Here is a 13,237-nt window from a genome sequence, read left to right on the forward strand (position 1 = left end):
CCTGGATTCCTGTGAGGTGCATAAAGTCTTTGGCACCCAGTGACGTTTATTTTAAGAAAAGATCAGTGGGGGTATATTTGTCATAATGAATATATTATGTTATATATGTTTGGTCTTTTCAGTACCTGCCAGCTACTTTTATACCAATAAAGGTTCAGCCCTGACTTTGCCCTGAATCATCAATAGCTCTGAGGTCCCATAGTTCACTAAGAAATGTTGAGACTTCCCTATCATCCTTTTCAGGTCCTTCATGTACAGAGAATTTCCCAGAGCAGCAACATAGGGCATTGAATCACTTAAACTTCTTAAATTGCTAAGTTTTAAAATCATAAGATACTTTAGTGAGTGTTAACACCAACCGAGTAATAATGTTAAAAAAAAAGAAAGAAAAAAAAAGGAGGCCCTGTTGTGCTCCAGCAGGTACACACTCTTCATTAACCCATTTAAATCCACAAGTATCACATATTACAAAATTGTAATGCCACCATTTAACAAACATGTTTTTAATGCGTTTGGTTTTGTCACATTTCTACTGAAACATGGTAAACAAAGAATGTACTCTTTGGAGCTTTGCTGCTCATTCGTTGTCACCTTGTATGCTGTGAATTCTGGGAGAAAAGAGGCCACGAAGGATGCACCACGAGTAGCCTTTGCTAAAGGCTAAATGAAGTGTGGTTTTGTAGGATGGATTCAAAGGCACTGTTGATACCAAACAAATCTTCTCTCCAATGTGATGATCAGATTGATTTCAGTTGGATAGTGGCAATGACTATCACACGAATCCAGGCTGCTTGCAGGTGTTTCTTCATGTTTTTACCATGAAATCTATAAAAATGTATTCCCTGTCCATCTGCCTTCTCGCCTCAAAAATTTGATCAGTCGAAAACACAAATGCTTGGAATCACTCTAATTTTTTTGGTAAAATCAAACACAGCGTATTTCACTTAAAAGCTTAGCTTTCTGCCCGCCCATTGTGGTTATGCGCATGATGTATGCGTGATGAATGCAGAAATTACATCAACCATAACATCAACCAGACTGACGGAGAGTGGGGAAGCAGAAACCAGGTGAACAATGAACAGTTCCCTGCCTGCACTGGGACCTAACGTCAGCTGAATTATATAGAATAGTTCTGTGATTCATACAGTAAACCTACATCACACTACACCTAGGCTACATATTAACTTAGGGACAGCCATTTTTTTATATTGAGCAGTTTTTTTTTTTGTTTTTTTTTTATTTGTTTGTTTTTGTTTTTTTTTAATGAAGATGTGTTGTATATTATTTATTTGGTTGCGAGAATTTAGTTACTGTGTCAAAATCATAAATGCGATTATGTAAAACTACAGTCAGATCAAGGAAGAGTTTCTTTATTTGTTTGAACTGATGCAGCATGAGCAGTCTTTCCACACTTCATCACGGCTGCAGAGGGAAAGGCACAATTTCTACAACATTGCAATCACACAGTTATTAAATTGGTAAGTAACCAAAACTTCTCAGACTCTATAGTTGCTGCAGCCATAGACAGGGAGAGAAGTTTGCAAAAAATTGCGCTGTGTGACTTTGATAAGTTTTAGGGCCTTATTAGTATCACTGTTGTATTGTATTCTTATGACAAGTAAGCCCATGTTCATTTGTATCTTTCGTATAAATTTATGTAGAGTTTATCACCTTCCTGAGATCTTCTCATTACCATTGCACTAAAGTCCACAGCATTTACTGTTATCTGGTGCATAACCTGCTGTAGAGAATGTTAGACATAGTAAATGAATCATTATGGCCCTCTTAAGAGGTATGAACCCCCATTGTGACTGTGAAGACTCATGGTTACACCCTAATACCTTGGTAATAGCACTGATCTCAAATGACGTCACATTTACTCATCAATATTCATGAGCTCCGGCAACAGCGCGAGTTCGGACAAACAAAGAGTTAGCTTACAATGACGACACCTAGTGTACGTGTAGTTTTGGAAGAAAAAGACGTCCCGGGAGCTTCATTTCAGTACAGTTCAATCAATAAACACAGTGTTGTTGAACTTAAACGTTGGTTGACATGTAGAGGCCTCAAAGTGAGCGGAAAGAAAGCTTTATTAGTTGAAAGGTAAGCTGTTTTTAAGCTAGCTCTCGCTCAGTTATTAGTGTTGTATGCGGTGTAACTAGTGTGTTTCACATTTCAGCAGACCTAAAACACACTTTAGCCACCAAAATGTAGTAAGAATGTTATAGTAGGAATTTATTTTAAATCTAGGCTATTACCCATTATTAACTCTGACAGTGCAACCCTAACTTGTTAAGGAGCTAAACGTGATATTAAATCAGTTACAGAAGTTAACTCCACTGTCCGAAAAAGTGGCCTGCCACTACCAATAAAATTGTTTTGAGTTATTTTATGGCCAAATAGTCTTTTTCTTATATTTGCCCCTTTCTCCCTTGTTTAAAACTGTGGCCTTCTATTGCTTGTTGTACTAACAAAACTTAACACTGAACAAATAATTATTATGAAAATGGATAGGAATGGAAAACAAATCTTTTTGTGAACAAAAGATGATTTGTTTTGAACGTCATCTTCATTGATGCATTACATGCAAATCAATTTTCCTTTTTTCTACATCGATTTCCATTTAAACCAGTTTGAATTGATTTTAAATCAATTTTCGATTGTTTCCTTACATCCCTAGCAATCAATGAGTCATTCGGTTTTATGGACTTACCCCTTATACCACATAATATACTATGTAAAAACCATTCTTCTTAGACATATTAAAATAATATCAGGTATAGCTCCTTTATGAATTATAAATACAAAGGCAAGATATATTTATTTTCAGAGACATTGTTCTGTTTGATTATTAGATAAATACATTACTCCATGCATTGTGTTTGTACAGATGCCAGCATGCTGTGGATCAAAAATTACCAATTGATCCAGCTGTAGACGGTGGTGCATGGTATAACATCAAAGCTGCATTACAGCGAGGGTCAAGTCCAGCAAATGAGGATCTTCAACCAAGATCACAGTGAACATTATCAGTCACAATAAAAAAAACAAATGCATCTGAAATGTTTTTATTTGAACTTCATTTCTATTACAATTAATGGACGATGGAGTGTTGTTGTGGGTCAATCTTTTCCTCTTTCTCTTTGCTTCAGAAACAGCCTCATTTCTTTGGGTAGGAGCTTTCCTTTTGCGGGCTATTTTCTCCACCTAGAAACAGAAAATGAGTTTTATAAGATAATACCTCATTTGGTTTATAAACACAATCACAAAACAAAACATGACAATAGAACATTGGCTGAGCAAGCTTGGCCTGTTTTATTGACACCCAGCTGACAGGCAGGTCAAAGAAAAATAAATAGTGGCCCATTAGTCTTAATACTTTGGTGGCTTTGAGAGGTAAGGTCTAAAAAGCCTGTGTTACAAAATGTGGAGTGTTCAGCTACTGGATTCCATGACAACTGCCCACAGTAAAGCAGAGTTTATCATCTGTTGTTCATTCTTGTCTCATGAGACTAGTTTGAGCTTCTCATACTCGTATCATTCTGTGATCATTTGTTGCTGAATTACTTCTCCTAAGGTTACCATAGAAGCAAGAGGTAAGCAAAAAAGGGGAAAAGACATCATTGAGACAAAGGAGGTTGAGTTGAGATAACTACTTGAGCAATACTTGAGAAGTGGGATTAACAGGTGGGATCTCACTAATGTCTCAAATTCATCTGAATCCGAGACATTATAATTAATAATAGTTATAATAGTTCGTCCAGTAATGAAAGACAAGAAGTTGCCTTAAGTTCAGTAAAGAGTGGAGCTGTGCGTAGAGGCAATTGTCTGGACAACCAGCTACGGAAAAAGGATATCATGAACTGTATGAATGACCATTCTGCCACGGAAAAGGCAAAGAACCTACCTGTCCAGATGTTGTTGCTGGTATTGGGTCTGGATCATCAATTGTTGGCCCTTTTCCACCGAGGAAATGCAGAGAGCAAATGTATGTATCCTTTGTCACATTTTTCTCAGTGAATCCCTCCCGTTTACAAGCTCGTACCCAACGTTGGCATTTCTCTGGTTCTCTTCCGGGCTTTGGAAATGGAATGAAAAACACTCCCTTCATATGTTCACGGTCACTATATTGCGAGTCACTTCGGCAGACACCGAAGCAGCAGTGTTTAGTTGTTACCATAATGGTTTTGTTAAAGAAATATTCGGCTATTCGGAATGCAACTTTGCTCGTACAAACACAGTATACACGCTCTACAGGTTGTTTGTCCGAATCCAATATGGCGGCGGCGCCTGCGCAGTACGCTGTTCTAAAAATAGCATTTTGACGTCATTCGTGATCAGTCCTATTGCCAATCCTGCTTCATACAATAGTTCAGTCCTCTGCACCACAAATAGTTTAGACTGATTAGTTGTATGGACTGTTACATCAATGGATGAGGAAATCTATCTTGGGAATTATCCTGAAAAATCCAAATGAATCTTGGAGCATGGCCTGTTTGGCAAGGGTAAAGAAAATAAAATGCATCTTCATCACTAAACCATCAAATCATCTTAACATACCAAACTGTGTTATGCAGTGATCCTCCATGCTGAGCCACTGTGGATCTCACTGAAGGACATCATTTCTCCTACTAGTCCTTATGCTGCTCATTGTTTCCACTTATCCAGCTGTGCTAGCTACTGAAGCACTATTTTCCCAATGAAGCACTTCTAGACAACAACAACCATTAGCTATGATCTAAATGGCAACAATTTATTTTATCTTGATGCCAAATAGGTGGTATTTTGAAATAGAAGTGTTGGACACTGCATGGTGCCTTGACAGCTTTCTATCCAGGCGACATCAGAGCAAATAACTTGACAACAAACCCACTCTGGAAATAAAAACTAAATGATTTGGAAGTCTTTCACTGAAAAACCTAATACATTTGGTTTGTACAAGCATTATAACGTTTATAACTCCGTTCACGTTTTTTCTGATTATTGGTAAACTAAAGATACTGCACATACAAAGGTCTCCTCTTAAAAAAAAAAAAAAAAAAGAAAGTCAATAAATAAGTCCCTGATCAGCTTTATCGGTCCTAAAAGCTACCAGACTATTCCCAGATTGATGTTTGGAGCGCTGCATGCAGATGAGACAGATCTGAATGTCTCCTGTGAGTGTCGTTGCACCCTGTAAATGTCACAGAAGTATGTGATATATGGCTGCCATGCAAAGCTGCATTAAAGCAAAAGCACTGGGTTTTTACTGGACATCAGTGGTAAATTGACTGTCAAAAATTACCATTGTCATTTACTATCATCATCCTTTGGAATTACACCTCTGGATTTATGCACATAGACGGATATATGTGTTGACTTGCATGTTTCTGTGTCAGTAAGAAAGGACAAAAACATAAGAAACCACGAAATGGATCAAAGTTATAAAGCAAATAAGAGCAAAGAGAAAAATTAGGAACAGTAAAGCCTCTGTCTTTATATCTCAGTCTTTCTTTTTGTGTGCAGGTTTGTGTGTTTTGTGCAATTCAGTCATTCTGTGCATGTTTCGGTCTGTCAAAACAGTGCAACACTCCCATCCAGCTCCAGGTTCATATCCCTCCAACCGCAGGTCACAAAGTGACATTGTCCTTTTATGGCTGCTCTCCATGGTGCTTCACATAAGCTCTGAAATGACTAAATCCCTCTGCTAGTGTCCCTGACCCCCCAGCATCCCTGTTAGTGCTGCTGCATTCACACTCTTTGATGTGGCCCTGAATTGGAATTGGTCATCGGCCTCATTCCAGGGATTGATACCGCCTCTGCTGTTCATATGCCTGCAGGTCTGGTACGGCTTCGCGATTGGCTGGTATCTGTCTGATTGTCTGTCTGTGTCTGTTGTCTATGCTCCTGCCCTGAAAGGGGCAGAATAATATCTGCAATAACCTTGAATCAGGATCTGCTCCTTCGAAGTGTATCTTTGTGCAAGATCAAGAGAATAAACTCTGCAAGCTCCACAGAGCTGCTGTCCATCCACATTAAAGTACTTATACTTCATAAACAATGCTAAATAGTGAGACTAAACAGACTGCAAATGATGCACACTGACAGCAGAAAATACATTTAATTACACTATACACTATATATATGTATAAAAGAAATGTTTTTCCTCTATAGAGATTGTGAGTTAAGGTACACTCATTTGTTAATGTTATGTTTCCATGGATCTTGCATTCATGCACACACCTGTTCATTGTGTGGCATATGTCCTTGAAGAGATTTAGAGGTATTAACTGTGTGGCTGATATATTAAATTCTTACAGTATTGGTAGATGCATTACTTGTGGTTGAATATATCTTAGCTGTACCTAAAGATGGATGAAGCATTTTGTTGAGAGATAATTATATTAAATATGCTTAATTAAGACCAGAGCAGTTCTGATATACTATAGTTTTTACTTTGAATTTTCCAATGATTATTTAGTTAAATTATGAAGTTAATCTATACATTTCTTGGCATAATGTGCAAACTTATACTGTATTATAAGAAATCAAAAGAGGTTACAGCAGAGTTGTCATTTTTAGTGGGAAATACATAAGTACCATTGTTTTTTTGGTTTTGTTTTTTTTTTTTTTTTGTTTTGTTTTGTTTTTTGCTTTTTTTTTTATTTACAATCGTAACAAAATATATGACCTCAGTATAGTTTATTGTGGCCTAGAATAACTTTTGCAAATGCATGGTCACTTGCATATGTATATATAGTAGTATTGTATATATAAGTGAAATTTCAATTAATAGCACATGAATAAATTGCACCAAGTGTTCTCCTTCAGTTCTCCTTTCTCATAGTACTGCTTGACCCCAATACAAAGGACTAGATGATATTGACCTAATTTTTTGTTTATTTGGTCTAACCTCATCTGGCCTGGTCATGGATGACAAATGCATTACAGAGCAGCAGCTGAGCCAACTCAAACTTCACATTCATAATGAAATGCATGCCAGGGTGAAAGTAGGTGGAGTTGCTTAGTGAGCAAGCAAAGACATCGAGGAGATTTTAGATAGCTGTGAAACAGCTCAAGGGTATTCTATATGAAGCACCAACCCCCCTTGAGATTTGCTCTGGACTCAGGCCGGGCTGCTGTGGAGATATTGTGGGAGTGCTAATGAGAAGATACTCGAGGTGTTTTCCTGGTTCTCTTTAGCTCAGTTTGTTGTGGTTTTTGTGTCATATGGTTCAATTTAAAAATGGGGACAAATAAATAAACACATTTTCAAGGTGCATTTAAATCAGTCATTATCCAATTCCATTGATACAGTCAATTTAATACCACTCTGTGGCATTCAGTCATTTGGACCCAATCCTTCTTTAACTCTTCAGAAAGCTATTGGCGTATTTTTTTTTTAACCATCAAGGAATGGGGTTCTCCTCAATGCCACCTTTCACCAGATCCCCTACTAATTGTTTCTGTCTCCAAGGTAGCATGGCTGCTCTTTGATGTTCAAACCCCTTCCTCCTCACAAAGGAGACTAACGGCAGGAGCAGAGAGAGGCAGATGGGCCGCGACAGGATGCTGCGAACCTGACGTCTCTCTCTCCCCCTTTCAAGTGTTCTGGTTCAATCAGCCCTTGCCGCACAAGCTGTTGTGGAGCACCTTTGAAATCATGGTGTCTGCACAATAGTCTTGACTGTTAATGACTTCTTGTAAAGTTCCAAAGCACCTCTGATTACCCATCCTTGTGCACATGCACATGTACCAGCAAGCGCAGACAAGAACAACAATGTTGTGCCATATGTGCACTCACGCATCATGTCTTGCTCTCTCCCTCTCTCTCTCTCACACACACACACTACTTGAACAAACTGATCTGTGTGTGTGTTTGTGCTCAGAAATATCTGCATCTCTTAGGCAACACCTTGGAAACCAGAGTGAGGACATGAGTAAACAATTAATATGTTAATTTGGCTGATCAGGGAAGCTGGCATGCTTGAATAGAAGATCAAATGGTCATGGTCCACTGGAACACAACTATGCTATCTACGTAAATGTAAGCATATGCATTTTCATTATCTTATTACAAACATGTAATTTGATTATTAGTTCACCATAAAACTATTTGAAACTATTTAGTCTGCACATAGATGGCATATGTGATTAAAAACAGTGTTTCAAAAGCTCCAGTGGGTTTGATTTTGGTGCCATGTTACATCTTGTTATAAGCAACCAGACTTCTTCAGCCATTTTATAGAAGTGGTATCAAACGGCACAAGATGTCAAACATGCAGGTGTTCACCCCTAAAAATATGGCACCAGAGTTAACAGCGTGCCTTGAAAATACAACTAACGTATTGGACTGCCTTGAAGAAGATGGGAAATCCAGTTCTCCATGGAGCTGAAACTGCAAGGACTGGCCCTAATTAGGTGGTAGGCATGGAGAAACTGGCATGTTGAAGTGTGTGTGTGCCGGAGTGTCTGTGGAAAGAGTGAACTGTGTGTGTGCAGAAAAAAAAAAGACAGTAGAGTACTGTCCTCTGCTTAAACTTGTGAGGCTTATTACTCAAACATTCCAAAGTGATATCTTGCTGTCAAAACCGTCAAGAAAGGCTTCACCTCTGGTAACCAATTGCCAAGTGTGATAAGCAAAAAATTTTTTCCTGCTCCAGTGACTTTTGTACAGTGTCCATCTGCAGGGATTCATAAGCTGGTTGATCAGTTCTGCAGACCTTATAATTACATCATTGCAAGCTGTGCTTTCTGGCTCTCGTAAATGTGGCTCTTACGCTGTTTTGGAACAAAGACTTCACACCCAATTCCGGAGGAATTCAACCATTTCTAGTCTTCCTCACTTACTGATATACATGACTCTTGATATTATTACCATTCTTTGAAATGACAAATTAACTGCCGAGCAGTTGGACATATGAGTGGACTGAAATGGCAGCTGGCAATGGGAGAAACTTTCAACCCAGCACAAAAAACAACTCAAATGTGACAACAGTCATTGTAATGCATGCATTTAATTTCGTCAATTCACAGTCCAGTTCTGGACTCTTCTCTGTTTATTTATTTTTGTAAAAATATGTTTTACTGATGATGCAAATTGAGAGATTGGAAAGTTTTCTGTAAACAAGCTCTATGACAATTATGACTAATTCCAAATTAAGAGTGGTACAGGTACATCAACTGTCAAATATAGAATGCTGTTGCAAATGTATTAAAGGAAAGCCTTTCTTGGGGACTGTTTTTTTTTTTTATTTTTTTCTAGATTTAGTAAAGACTACGAAACTCCAACATTAGAATCCCATTTTATTTGTTTCACCTGCCCCTCTTACTTTAAATGTACATTTTCTTACCAGCTAGTACCCACAACAAGTGTGAAGAAAGACTAGATTAATGTATATATAGTCTGATTCCAATATTTTATGTTTCTTCTTTTTTTGGTATGCTGATTTTTGACAAGTGGTTAAATCAGGCTTGGCAAGCTTCAGCACTAGTTTACTAAATGTTTTCTTTTGACTCTTCAAAGCTGGACTTTTGATTCTTTTTCCCATTCCACCACAAACAACTCACTATCTACCATCTCGTGACACCACCGATCCAGCCCTGTCTTGTGTAGAGACCGAATGAACAGAAAGAACCTTCAAACCTTTGGACCATCACCTGTGACTAATCTTCAGGCCTTCCTGGGAATTTGCCAGGAATTGGATTCAAATCACCAATCCAGACTTCCTCTCATTGTGCAATGGAGTGTCATTACAATGGTCATAAGTGGTTCAGCCCGATCCAACAGAACGAGACGAGTCCCGTCCGGATCATTCTCTACCTGTCTGTCAGACAACCAATTCAACCAAATTTTTAGCAGAGTTGGATTTTAGTCAAATAATTTGCTTTTCAGGTGAGACTCTTTCTGCTCTTAGAATTCAGAAATCTTTCTAGGTTTCTTTAAACATTAGTTTAATTAACATCACAGGTTAATTAACTTCTGTTTTAATCTTATATTGCCTTACAATAAGATTCTGGTTTGAACATCATCACAATTCACATTTCACTTTGTTGTTCGATTTATGTCAAGCGGCAACCTCCGGTGGTAAAATGTGAAGCCTATGTGGAAGTGCAAAAAAATGCAGTTCACCCCTCATCCGCAAAGGGCTGGCTCCAAATCAGAGCAAATCCCCATAGACTCCCATGTTAAAAAGACCAACTTCACAGCAGAAATAAACATGTTTAAAGCCTGGTACAAAAATCCATTTTAGGATTAATAGGTCAAGTTTACCTTCATGACAACTGTGAGGGGGGTGATTTTTTTTTTCTAACTCATCCGTTTGGATGTTAATCTTGAAATTTGGCATCATTAGGGGCATGTCTTTTGATTGACATGTATTCAGTATCTGCGGCATAAAGGGAGGGTTTAGCACAAACACGGTTTTTATCCGGCTAACAGCTTGCCTTAGCTTTGGCCCACCTACCTTCATTAGCCGGTTAGCTCATGTTAGATCCAAGTTTGCTCAGTTAGCTCTTTGCTAAGCAGCTTGGAGTTTGATAGAGGTCAACAACCACCCCCACGCTCACATCCCCCTCTCAGCTCCACCACTTTGCCCATTTTTGTATTTTCCAGGAGTGACGCTGCCAAGACGGCGATGGTAGGAACCGCCCAACGAGATTCACTTTTGCTCTTCAGAAACCTACGGGTGACGTCACGGAGGCTCTGTCCATCTTTTATATACAGTCTATGATTTATGTTCTTCCCTTTTACCTGTTTTTGTAAATATTTCCTCTGACAATTATGCATGTTAGACTAGTTTATTATATATATATTATTAATACTGGTTGTTTGTCATTTTTCCCCTTTGAATCATGTTATGGTTCCCTTCGCATTAAAACTCACGTCATTAGCATCTTGTCACAGTCTGTCCTGCCACTCCTCCATCAGCACTCCCCTGATCCTCCACACCTGTCCCTGATCCCAGCTCTCCAATCAACCCAACCTGTCACACCTGTCCCCCATTGACTCACCAGTCCTTATATACACCAGCACCACAGTCACTCCCGGTCGGACCTTAAACCTGAATACTTCATGGACTCACCCCTTCGCCGTTCCTGGTTCCAGTCCCTCCAACCTTCTCCTTCAGTTCGAGTAAGACCTCTCCCTTGTGTTCTGTATTTATAATAAAGTATAGTTAACCTGCCCTTGTCTCCGTGGAGTCCATATGTAACACATCTTGAGACTGATTAATTTCATATGATTTATTTAAATTAATTTATTCAATTAATTAATTTAGACTTTACTGGTGTCCACACTGCCAGATTAGAATTAGTGTGATGGTGCCTAATATTAATATAAAATATAAATTATTAATATTAATTATCAAGTTAAATATTTTATCTAGATGAATACACATTAGTGCACATGATATAAGTAACTTGCACATCTGTGAATGCACCATCAGTGTGAAAAGATGCATAAAGGCTTTGGAATAATTTTTTAGTAATAGCCTTGTCTTTGAAAGATAACATAGGGTATTACTAAAAAAGGGTTACAGAATATGTTCTCCACATTTCATGAACACAGCTGCTTAGAGCTCAACATTTCATTGTGGTGATCAGGTAACATTGTCAGTCCAATCTATTTTTATCTGATCTATGTTCTATGAGTCATGGTAGCACACCTGGAACCGTTTATATGTTTTAGGTCTCAGTGCATCTGCAAAGAGTAAATTAAAATGAGTGAGCAGCTATTCATTCATTCATTCATTCATTCATTCATTCATTCATTCATTCATTTTAAACATTGGTTGATCAGCTTATGAGTTCTTGACCGCTGTGTACTGCCAAATTAGCTTTTTCTCATTTGTCCACATTAATACAACCAGACAAGTAAATAGCGGTGGATCACTGTGCCTTCAGCTCTTGCAGTGTTTCAGATGAATGCAAACATCCGTCTTTGTCAGTGGCTGTTCACCTTAAAAGCTCGGTGCACATAGAGAAACTAACACTGACAGCGTTGTAACTTCCCTTACGGTCAAATCTTTAACCAGACAAATTTAATAGTGATGCAAGAGCTCGGATTATCGATGCTCATGGAACCCTGTGGTGGAAACCTTCTGATCTGAGTCACTTCGTATCCATAGGTGTAATTAGGCCTATGTTTGGTCAAGCAAAATGGTTCATTGGAAAATCAAATCCTTGACTAGCGTACCATAACCAAATTAGTTTTGTAATTACTTGTGGGACATGTCTCCATTAAAAATGGCTGCATCTACTGTTGGAACAAAATATCAATACCATTCACACCTTTGTTTAATAGAATACCAATATCAGATCAGTCCATCACAGAGTTTAAAAACAGCATGTACATTTTTTGTGTTTCTCTCTAAATTGCTTGTTGGGGAGAAGAAAGGAAAAAAAAAAAAAAATCAATGAAACTCCTGCATCAAACTTCAGGGTTAATTTTCATGCAGCTGTTGGCCGTACACTGTAGAAAGACTAAATTATCAGTAGCATCGCAAGTGTTAAGTTCCCCGAATGCAAAGGGAACTGGTCAATTCAATTTGTGGGCAAATATAATTACTGGACAGATAAAAATAAAACTATAGAAAGCAACTGGAATTCATGTCTTCATACAATCGAATAAAAACAAAAGGCTGCTTTCAAAATTTATTTCTGTCACACTTTGAAAGAACAAGGCAGGATGATGAAAAACACATCTCACAAGAGCTTAAAAATGACAGTGTCCTTCCAATTCCTGAGAGTAAACATGATGAGCACTAAAGCAAAGACAAAGATATCTGTAAACACGCCTGTGAAAGCATTAAAACCTGACTAGATGTCTTGTAAATAAAAAGTCAGGCCGGTCCTCACATGTTAAGGGATTACTAAATGTACAGGCTATATAAATATGTATATTTGTTCAGCCACACATTCAGAAAATTAAATGCACAGAAAGTAAAAGGCTTGACAATCATTAATACATTTCTTCCTTTAGAATTAATTTCTCACTTGCCTGTAACGTCAATTGATTTTGTGGCACCGCATCATCGATGTGGCATTTGTTTTGTCGCCGGCTGTCTTGAAGGTAAATATATTTCAGCTGTAAACGGTTTTATTTTTCTTTCTCTTTTTTTTAACAACAGGGTGATTGATTTTTTAAAAAATGGAATGATGATAAGGAAACTGAGGAGGGTAAATGTGACATAAGGTGCCACAGTTTTCACAACATCACCCACTAAGTTTTTCAAGTCTCCATCTGGGATTTCTTGCT

The 13,237-nt window shown here is 38.1% G+C and overlaps 1 long non-coding RNA gene across 1 annotated transcript; it reads right to left on the minus strand.

Annotated features, from left to right (window-relative positions):
* Nucleotides 1–3,052: 3,052 nt before the first annotated feature.
* On the minus strand, nt 3,053–4,344 carry LOC121642597. Its single transcript, XR_006010924.1, has 2 exons — nt 3,908–4,344; nt 3,053–3,207 (listed from the first exon to the last, which is right to left on the minus strand). It is a non-coding gene; the product is annotated as an uncharacterized LOC121642597 (long non-coding RNA).
* Nucleotides 4,345–13,237: the final 8,893 nt, after the last annotated feature.

This window comes from Melanotaenia boesemani, chromosome 7 (assembly GCF_017639745.1).
Source record: "Melanotaenia boesemani isolate fMelBoe1 chromosome 7, fMelBoe1.pri, whole genome shotgun sequence".
NCBI classification, from domain to species: Eukaryota; Metazoa; Chordata; class Actinopteri; order Atheriniformes; family Melanotaeniidae; genus Melanotaenia; species Melanotaenia boesemani.